General features: G+C 40.2%; 1 pseudogene; it reads left to right on the top strand.

Annotated features, from left to right (window-relative positions):
- Positions 1-871: 871 nt before the first annotated feature.
- Positions 872-10,922, top strand: LOC139473288 (uncharacterized; annotated as a pseudogene).
- The last annotated feature ends 226 nt before the right edge of the window (positions 10,923-11,148 follow it).

The raw sequence follows: 11,148 nt of genomic DNA, 5'->3' as shown, positions 1-11,148 counted from the left end.
GCACCCGCCACTCACACTTTTTATTAAACACGTTCGACTTTGCTACACCAGCGTGTACAGTTTCAATCAACCAGTATTATCATTGTATGAGATCTTGAGTCCATGTACACAAACTGAACAAAACAGGAGGGGGTTTCTTTCCATTTTAGTGAGTGGCCAATACTCGCCGCAATTAGTTTATAGTGAGAAAACGTACAGTTTTGTTACACCGCCTCCGTGGTCTAATGGTAGAGCTTCCGCCCGGAGAGCGGAAGGTCCGGGGTTCGATCCCCGGCCTCTTCATACCAATAGACGTTAAAAGATGGTACTTGTTGTTACCCTGTCTGGCGCTCGGCATTAAGGGGCTAAAACAAGGACTGGTCGGCTCGGAGTCAGTATACTGTGTCTGAGTGGGGTATTCATGTTAAACTGTTATGGTATCTCAGTGGGCTAGCACTATAAATCGGCATCAGTCCGGACTAGTACAAGCAGCCACACACACACACGTGCATACACGTCGCATGCAATAATCTTAGACGCGACGTTAAACCCAATTTCACCTCACCTCACCTCACCTCACCTCACCTCACCTCACCTCACCTACAGTTTTGTTACTATCATTAACAAGTAATCTTGAGCTTGTAGATTTCAAGAGATAGTCCCTACGTGAAGGGAGATATTCTTGAAAGAACTGTGACGTAATTTTGCTAAGGGTAAACCACGAGCTCACATATAACCGTATAGGAGCAATATATCATACCATTACAGTTCAACCAATTCAGAATATAGACACTTCACAATGCAGACAGGGGTTTCTCGTTTGGCTGACAGCATTCAGTGCAGATCTTACACAACGCTGTATTGAAATTGAATCTGTACACCTGCTGTGACTCAGATGTGGAATAAGAAGGTGTAGTGCGGTCGTGGTCTGTGTGCTGGCGTCGAGGTTGTGGCGTTGTACAGTGCTATACTGAAGAAAATGGATTACTTTTCCTTGTACGATTAGGGTAAGTGTAACCAATATGTTCAACATGCTAAGCTTCCCTGACCACCTTCTCTGAAAGATGATTTCAGTTGGTGTGGTGATAGTATTGGTGATTACTTGACATACTATACAAAAGACCTATGCTCACCTAAATGGTGCTTGTATCAGATTAAGAAATCAAACTAAGGAAGTATTAAAATCCTGTAGAAGTCACCGAATGAGTCTCATTTACATTGCCAAAAGACATTGGTGTCGAGGCAACAAACGATGCAAGATGAGGTTGACGACAATACCACTACATATGCTTACGACTTATAACATCACAAACTGTACCATATATTACCGGATTTTGACGGACCTTGATATAGTCCGACCCCCATCTTGACTCTTGAAATCACTGCTTAAATGATATTCCTTGGAGAAAGAGCGACCCGACAATGCACATACTAGGTGCATGTGATATATATACATTGCACATGCAGCAAGCCCACTTGTCGAATCGTTTCATTCGGGACAACAAACTGCTAATCCAAGCAATGACTAGTGAGTGAATTAGTGAGTACACTGAACACCCATAATGATGGTACTCCATTTTCAGCAACCGACATTGTGAACGCCAATAGGATTGGCTATGCAAAGTCTAATCGCCCGAGACCTATTATAGTTCGATTCAATTCTATGGACTGCAAAGTGGGAGCAATAGGCCTGCGCGATAAACTGAAGGAGAGTGGATATGGTAGAGGCAGTGATCTCACCACACACCAGAGGAAAGTACTCCAGGATTTGAGACGTAATAACCAGCAAGGCTACTACAAGAATGGTGCCCTTGTAGTTAAGGATTACCAACACCATTCAGATAGGCAGGACACAGATACTAATGATAAATAGAGGTGTGGCCGAGGCCCGAATTATCGCTGTGTTACTAAATCAATTTCAGATTTCTTGTTCTGGAACATTTCCGGTATTACTAATAAACTTCTAGACGATGAATTTGTTTCATATATCACACAGTTTGACTTTACTGGACTCACAGAAACATGGGCCAAGGACTGTGATTTTGATCAACAGCTTGGTGATTACCAGCCATATGTTTTGTCTGCAGAGAGATTGTCATCTTTTGGGAGATTATCGGGGGGGATTGTAGTACTTATTAGAAAGTCTCTAGTCAATTATGTCAAAGAGCACATTATTGGACAGAATGTGATATATGTTATTTTGGATAAATCGGTATTTAAGCTAGAAAAAGATGTATTGGTAGCCTGTGTTTATGTCAATCCTGATGGGTCAACTTGGTACAGGGGTAAACCAACAAAATGTGGAATAAGTTTATTATTTGAATCCTTGTTAGATGTTATACAAAAATACGGTGATATGTTTATCATGCTTGGAGGTGACTTTAATTCCCGAACCGGTAATGAGCCCGATGCCGCAGAGAGTGATCTTGCTTGGCATCCAGGAACCTTCTGATATTTATGGCAACGTGATCACCAAACGTTTCTCTTGTGATACTACTGTTAATCGCCTTGGTAAGATTTTACTAAACGTATGTAGTGCTTTGAATTTGTGCATTTTCAATGGCCGATGTGGATCAGACGCGGCAAACGGTGACTATACCTTCATCAGCCACAATGGCACAAGCGTAATCGACTATATTGTTGCATCCCCTTCATTGTTTATGTTGTGCAAACAGTTTGACATTGCAAATAGAACAGAGTCGACCCATATGCCAGTTACATGTTCATTTCACGCACGTGCCAATGCTGGATCGAGAGACCTGAGCGTGTTGCACGAGACCCGGGGACAGCTACCGCTTTGTGTGGAACGAGAACAAAACTCAAACTTTTAGAGACAGTTTACTGTCTACAAATTCTGTTTCAATGCTTGACAAGTGTTCAGATTTTATCGCTTCAGGTAAAATTGATAAAGCAGTTGAGGTATTTTCAGATGTTTTATGTACCGCTGCGAAATGTGTGAAACGCCCTTCTTATATTTCTAGAAGTAAACAGCCATGGTTCGATAAGGAGTGTGAATACCACCGCTTTGAAAGATATAGGCTTCTTAAGGTTTTCCGATCACGAAAAGATTCGTCATCACTTTGTAACTATATTAAGGCAAGAAATACTTATACACATGTTATCCGTGAAAAAAAGAAGTTATATCAAGACAATGTACAGAGTACCATTTTGACTAACTTGGATAACAGTAAAATATTTTGGGCAAATTTGAAACGTCTGTCTGCTACCACTGTCCGTCCTAAGCCAAATATAAATATTGAGCAATGGTTTTCACATTTTAAGGGGTTGTTCGATTCAGAAATGGGTGATGAAGATAACACTGTGCCAGATAACAATTTTGATGACTTAACTCAATCTATCTTAGACTCGCCAATTGAACAGCAGGAGGTATTTGAGGCAATTAACAAATTGAAAACAGGCAAAGCTGCCGGCAGTGATAAACTTATTGCTGAAATGTTCAAATACGCATGCGATGTGTTAGTTCCCTATATTACCTGTCTGTTTAACGTTATGTTTGATTCCACTTATTTTCCGATTTCCTGGTTGACTGGCTAAATTGTACCATTACACAAGAAAGGGGATACTAATACACCCGATAACTACCGAGGGATTACAGTATTAAGTATTTTTAGCAAGTTATATATTTCTGTTCTAAATAGAAGGTTGCAGGCTTGGTGTGATGCCTATCATAAAGTTATGGAGTCGCAAGCAGGATTTCGTTGTGGCTATTCCTCAATTCATAATATGTTTATTTTACAGTCAGTTATACAGCGTTATCTGGGGAAGAAGCGAGGTAAACTATATGCTTTATTTGTAGACTTCTCCAAAGCGTTCGACTCTATAAACAGATCAAAACTATGGATAGTTTTGAATAACAGTGGTGTGTCACCTAAAATGTTTAAATGTATACAATCCATATATACGACTGTACGTTCCTGTGTAAAGTTTAACAATAACTTCTCAGATGTATTCGATTGTGACTTGGGTGTCCGTCAAGGCTGTGTACTGAGCCCGTTTTTGTTTTCATTGTTTATCAATGATCTAGCTGTTGAAATTAAGGCTAACTGTGAACCCGGAATCCAGCTCCATCCAGACATAATTCAACTATTGCTGCTACTCTTTGCTGATGATGTAATTCTTATATCAGATACTGTATATGGCCTCCAAAACGCATCGATGTACTCGAACACTATTGCCATAATTATTTCCTTAAGGTAAATCTTGATAAGTCGAAAATAGTAGTTTTTAAGAATGGTGGTGTACTTTCTAGATCTGAGAAATGGTATTTCAGTGGTTGTCAGTTGGAATGTGTATCATCGTACAAATATTTGGGAGTTTTATTTTCAAAGAATTTATCATGTCGAAACATACTTACAATGCTTCATTACAGGCTAAACGGGTATTGTTCTCGGTTCTAAAATCCCTTTCATCACTTAAACCTATTCCACTGAAAGTATTTTTTTAAATATTCGATACTAAAATTGCTCCAATTATGTTATATGGGGCTGAAATGTGGAGTTCTGAAAACTGCTAAGAAATAGAAAGTATCCATGCTTGCTTGTAAACGTCTGCTAGATGTTAAAACGTCTACTACCAATCATGTTGTGCGAGGAGAGTGTGGAAGATACCCACTGTACATATCTGCGTATAAACGCTGTATAAAATATTGGTGTAAACTTATGTCCCTACCAAATTCACGATATCCTAAGAAAAGTTATGATATGTTATTTCAGCTAGCCACACATGGTAAAACTAATTGGGCTACAAAAGTCAAAACTCTTTTATACAGCCTTGGATTTGGATATATATGGGAGAACCCATATGTTATTTGCCCCGAATCATTTATTTCCGAATGTGAAGATCGGTTAAAATTTGCTTACGAACAGGACTGGCATTGGTCTTTAGCAAATAGTTCTAAAATGTTCCATTATACACTTTTCAAAAATTCATTCAGTCTAGAGTTGTATTTGTCTGCTATCACTATCAACAAATTTCGTGTTGCACTAGCCCAGTTTCGCTGTAGCTCCCACACTCTCCATATTGAGACTGGTAGATACGTTAATACTCCACGAGAGCAGAGATTGTGCAATAGTTGCAACCAAAGATATGTCAAGAATGAATATCATTTTTTATTAATTTGTAACGCTTATGATGAACTTCGTCTTCAGTATTTACCACAGAAGTATTTTGTACATCCTACTCTTGCTAAATTCAATATGCTTATGGCGGTAAACAATGAAACTGTAATTAGAAATGTTGCAACTTTATATACCATGCTATGAATGTTAGACTCCAAACACTAACCCTATAAATGTTAATGATGGACCGAATATTGTACAATGGGCCGCTGGCCTACACATGTACATGAATAAAGAATTATAACTGAATTCGTGAGTATGGTTTTACGCCGCTTTTAGCAATATTCCAGCAATATCACTCCGGGGGACACCAGAAATGGGCTTCACACATGGTACCCATGTCGGGCAATGACTAGTGCAACTGTAACGGGTGTGGCTATGCTCAATTATTAGAGGTAATGCTAAAATGTGTTATGAAAGACTGTCATTTGAGGATTTCAGTGAACTTTTTTCATTACCGAAGTTGTCGTATAAGGTACCTCATGATGTCAGTAACAACATAGATAACCACAATACGAACATATGGTAAATATTCAGCTTCAGTCACGTAGTTGCACAAAGTTATATTTTCTCTCGAAGGTCGAAAATTGGCCTTTCTCACTCTTTTGAGCCATAAAAAGGTATCTCATGATATCAACTGTCAAAACTTAATCAAGAATTTTAAAACTTAGTTTTCGTTTGAAATTTCCACTGGGCAAAATGGGGTCCTTTCCACACCTTCACTATGCTATGTATTAGGCGAGGGTTGTTACATGCATGTACAATGTACGTTCCTGAGAACGAAGTTAACATTGTGGCGTCAAGATCGGGACAAGACTTCATTTAGACAGACAGAGACTCAGTCGTTATGACGAATGTTAAGTCTTGTTCTTTCAAAGTGAACTCGATTTCTTGAAATAGTCTCAGTAAGCGTAAATGGGTTTGACATGAGTTCGCATTATTTGTATTGGGGGATGTATATATCACACGATTCAGAAACGAGGAGATCTCGCGCCATATTATCAGTTTCAATAAATCCTGTGGGAAAACATGCTGATATAAGGCGTCATCACTGACAGTGAGGCGTCCTTCTTTGTTCATGCTGTACATTCCTGGGTATGATTTATGAACTACTAAATATACATAGTTTTCATAGAATGCGCTGTTACTACATTGATTCACGGACTTAACTCATTTTCACTATAAAGTTAAAACATCAGTTGGCCAGTTGATACGCTTATGACAACAAAGGCACAACATCATTTGCATCACCTATCCTACGAGAGATTGATTAAAGCTTTATGGACGGCATTGATGGAATTATTTTTCACCATAATCCTCTCCAAGTTCTTCACACTTCTGCAAACGATGCCGAAGTACCTGTATCCCACTGGTTTAGAATGCTTCAGTCTGGTGAAAAATGAAAGAAGAAATGACGTCATCGTCATTTGCATAATGCTCGCCATGCGGCGTTCAACAACCAACCAACCAAAAGTGTTGCAGAGGGTTTGGTTGACGTCGAAGTCGACGATCTATTTCGTCAGAGACTTGTTCAATCGGTGAAAGGTCCGGTGAATGTCCGCTGACCAGGGAAGAAGATCAACCTTTTTGTCGGAGGCACTGCTGAACAATATGTGCTGTGTGTGAACTTGTTTTGTCCTGCTGTTGGATGATGCCGGGTCCATGACGTTGTATGAAAGGAAGAACAACAGTTCTTAAGATTTCATCTCGGTATCTAATGGCGTTCAAATTACCATCGACGAAAATCACATGTGTTCTGTTACGTGCTGTGATGTCCCCTGACCATGACAGAGCCTCCGCCATAGCGATTCCTCTCCACAACACAAGCATCTGTGTAGAGGTAATTTTGACGTCGATGGACACGTTGACAGCTTTCTGATGACGACAGGTTGAAACGACACTTGTCAGTGAACATCACACGTCTATTCCAGTATAGACGATGCCTGAGATGCCGTCGGCACCATTGGTGACGACCCTGGCGATGACGTTGAGTCAAAAATAGAGGGTATTGCAGGCATGCGTGGACCTCAACCGTAATTTCTTAAGTGGTTAATGACAGTCTGGGGATGTATCCGCCTATAGCTGGGAATGCTCCCGGCTATTGTGGCAGTTTGAAGCCGATTGCGCAGAATAGGTTAGTCGGATCCATTGGTCTTGAGCAGGGATGGTAACTCTCAGTCTACATATAAGTGACCTGTCTTATCACGTCATCCCGATGTGCATATCAACGGGCTAATGCTGATATCGCGTTACGATGGCAACTAAACCGTTGTGCCGCCTTGCGATGAGTGGTATCAGATCGCAACATGCCTAGTGCCATGTGACGTTCATCTGTAGTCAATCTTGGCATGGCGTCATGGACCGTGGAGTCGTGTAAAGTTATTGGAAATGGGAACGTTTTGAATGCCCCAGTGTAGGCTTAATGTTGTCATCTCATTCAAAGACCTGCATGCATCGCAACGTGCTAAGCATGATGTTTCACTCACGTGCATCCAACGTCAAAACATTTCATTGGGCAAGGTCCTCCGAATTGTTACCATTACTACTCACATATATCTGGGATTAAATCACTGTAGTCTGTAAATAACCATGTTTTGATCGTATAAACCAGTGATTGATATAATGAGCAACGGGAGATGCCGCCGGGTACGATGGCATGTACTCAACCAAGTCACCGTTGCCTGACAAGCACATATATATTTCTGGTCCATACCCCGACAGGAGTGAAATCACGTCAGTCGGTACAGCACCCATAATATGAAAATAATCGATGTACAAAAATATGTAGATATAACTCTGGTTTAAAATCTTGTTGACGCCAAATTCATTTCTCTAATATGAATTACATTTCAGGGTGTGGTGAGGTAAAACAACATAATGCAGAAGAATGAACGGTGCTGGTCAAGGTGAGCTTTTTTTAATATACAAACTGATTATTTGGTAGTTAAAGTGACAAACAAACAAATGAACTGAAATGCTTTTTTGTATTCCTACTTGAGTAACATGCATGAATAAACTGAAGGTTATTCTTAGCCATCTAACATATGCCAGCATGTGTACATATAGCCCACCGGTAGCACCTGATGTGAGTTAACTGCTGCCATGTGTCCTTATGGCCTTCCGGTAGTACTTGTCGTGAGTTGACTGCTACCATGTGTCCATATGGCCTTCCGGTAGCACTTGTCGTGAGTTGACTGCCACCATGTGTCCATATGGCCTACCGATAGTACCTGTCGTGAGTTGACTGCTGTCATGTGTCCTTATGGCCTTCCGGTAGTACTTGTCGTGAGTTGACTGCCAGCATGTGTCCATTTGGCCTACCGGTAGTACCTGTTGTGAGTCAGCTGCCACCATGTGTCCATATGGCTAACGAAAGTACCTGTCGTCAGTTGACTGCCACCATATGTCCATATGGCCTACCGGTAGTACCTGTCGTGAGTTGACTGCTACCATGTGTCCATATGGCCTACCGATAGTACCTGTCGTGAGTTGACTGCCACCATGTGTCCATATGGCCTACCGGTAGCACCTGTCGTGAGTTGACTGCTACCATACGTCCATATGGCCTACCGGTAGTATCTGTCGTGAGTTGACTGCCACCATGTCTCTATATTGCCTACCGGTAGCATGTGACGTTTCAAGAACAAAGAAAACAGGAACGTCCACAGTTACAAGTATACGTGGTTGTGAGTTGAGAAGTATTATGCATGGCTCAAGTTTATTTGACCAAAGCATCTTTTGGGGGCATCTACTTATGAAATATAACTAAAGGGTGTATGCTTCATGACGATGTTTCAAATGCATCTCTTATTTTTTCACAGATGGCATGTACACCTTTGAGAGTGAAGAAGAAGAGTTGACAGGTATTAGCACTTACAAATTTGGATGTAGGTGATATGTATGAATGCATTATTGAATGCTTTCTATTGGATATGTAAAGGGTCTTGTCGCTTTATTTACTTTAAGGTAAGAATACGCCAGGCGTTGGTTCTACAATACTTTGATTATCTTGTGAGACATATATTCTGATTATTGTATTTAGAAAATATGATCAAGTAAAATATGAAGTGATTACCACAAATATAGTGTGTGTGAAAACCGTCAAGTCTGGATTAGACAAACCAATGATTGAAATCATAGGTATAAAATTCACATACCCGCTGTCTGATGATACGCAATGCGGAAAACCTGACCACCCCAGCGAGTATTTTTGCCCCTTGCCGCTAGCAATGGGTTATGACAACGTATCCTTATCCAACTAGGTGTTGGATAAGTTTCCATAGTCAGCATTGTTATACAATAATCTATTGTTTTAAACTGCTAATTAAATTTGCTGTACATTTGTGTCTGTTGTATTATCACTGTTTTATGAACTGTTGAAGGACTAATATATTCCCTTCACATTGGTGGGAAATGGTCGCATTGGTGGGAAATGAAATCCAATGGGGACTTTCCAATACTACCATGTGCACACGGTCATTTTCAAATGCAATATTTGCAGCATGTTTTCATGTTGACATATTCTACTAAATTGTGTATTGTATTGCTGGATGAATTGGACTGAATTATTTCATAAACCAGTTCCTCGTACCTGTTCCAGTTCGAAATAGTATATCATGAATATGTTTGGTATTCAGTGATATACAGATGTTCGAAGTTTAATCATGACAATTTTATGTTGCAGTTGGATGCCAAGTCTGCGCGTCAATAGGACACAGGTACGAAAACGAACACAAGACAGGTCGTCAACACGCTAAGATACAACTACATGCAGAATACAGCATCGTAAGGGGAAAGAAAAGCAAAGAAAAGTCGTCAGTTCTGGGGAAAGTAGCAAAAGCAGTGTCAGCTTTACGTAACAGTGGCGGAGGAGTGTTGCTGGTACACTTGAGGGGGATATCATCAGAAGATAAGTGTCTCGAATACTTTGATGAGTTTGTAGTAAAGACATTCACAAACTTACTTGAAGGTGGGGAACTGTATACTGACTCATATGAACGTTATTTCCTCAGCGAGAAACCGAAATTCACAGACGCGCGTGACTTTCTTGTAGTTGACGTTAACAAAACAGCTGGTGTAGCAACAGTTGATTTCAACACTAAGGCAAACAATGATAATGAGAACCTGATTGTAACATCCCTGAACCTTTTTGAAGTATTAAACAAAACAGAAACAAATACGAAGTACCAAGCTTCTCTTAGGAACCTGCCAGATAATGTGAAAACGTTTCATGAGAATCGACATATACAGTTGAAAGCATTTAAAGACAACACTGAAGAGATTCAGCGGAAACGAGCTGATGTGGAAAAACTGACTGAGCATATCTGGCACACTCTTAAGCTGAAAGACAATATAACTTCTATGTCAAAGCTGGTTCAAGGCGGGTCATACTACTTGGGTGTTAACGAAAAGAAAGTTGTCACAGAAAGAGGTTATCAAACAAAGGTTGCAGACATTGTTGGTTTCAAGCTTCACGTGAGTCAGGCATCCTTGATAGAGAGTATGTACAGGAAGGTTGAGACTGATCTGTCTATATTGACAAAGCAGGGCAAGTTTACAGACGCTCCTAGAAACCTGATAAACATAGACTTTTACCCTATCCAACAATCTGAGCTATTTGTTTTGGAAGTAGCGATTCGATATTGCGATGGGGTTGTTTTTTATGATAGACAAGGGCCGAGATCCTACATTCTCGATGAAAAAAGCAAAACTGTAAGAAGAATGAGCAATGCTGAATGGCTTCAAAAATTATCAAGTACTCGTGCTTTGAATGCAACATTTCCTAAGCTTTAGGTGTGTCCATGATGTGAAATCGTTCAAAAACAAAGAAAGAGCAATTTCCCCTCCAGTGATTTTCCTACCTGAACAAGACCAGTGAAACCTCTTCATCTGTTTCATGAAATAGATGCACGCATACAGATTCAGAGTGACATAAACCTCTCTACAAAACTAAATGACAGGAGGGATCAACTTTCCAATAGTTAACTTTTCCCATCATCTGTACTCAAGTAGCATCATCAGCTGTACTCAA

Source organism: Haliotis cracherodii, unplaced genomic scaffold (genome assembly GCF_022045235.1).
Source record: "Haliotis cracherodii isolate W230 unplaced genomic scaffold, xgHalCrac1.p SCAF_27, whole genome shotgun sequence".
In the NCBI taxonomy this organism is placed as follows: Eukaryota; Metazoa; Mollusca; class Gastropoda; order Lepetellida; family Haliotidae; genus Haliotis; species Haliotis cracherodii.
The sequence above is the reverse complement of the archived record's forward strand: the minus strand, read 5'-3'. Positions and strand labels throughout refer to the sequence as shown.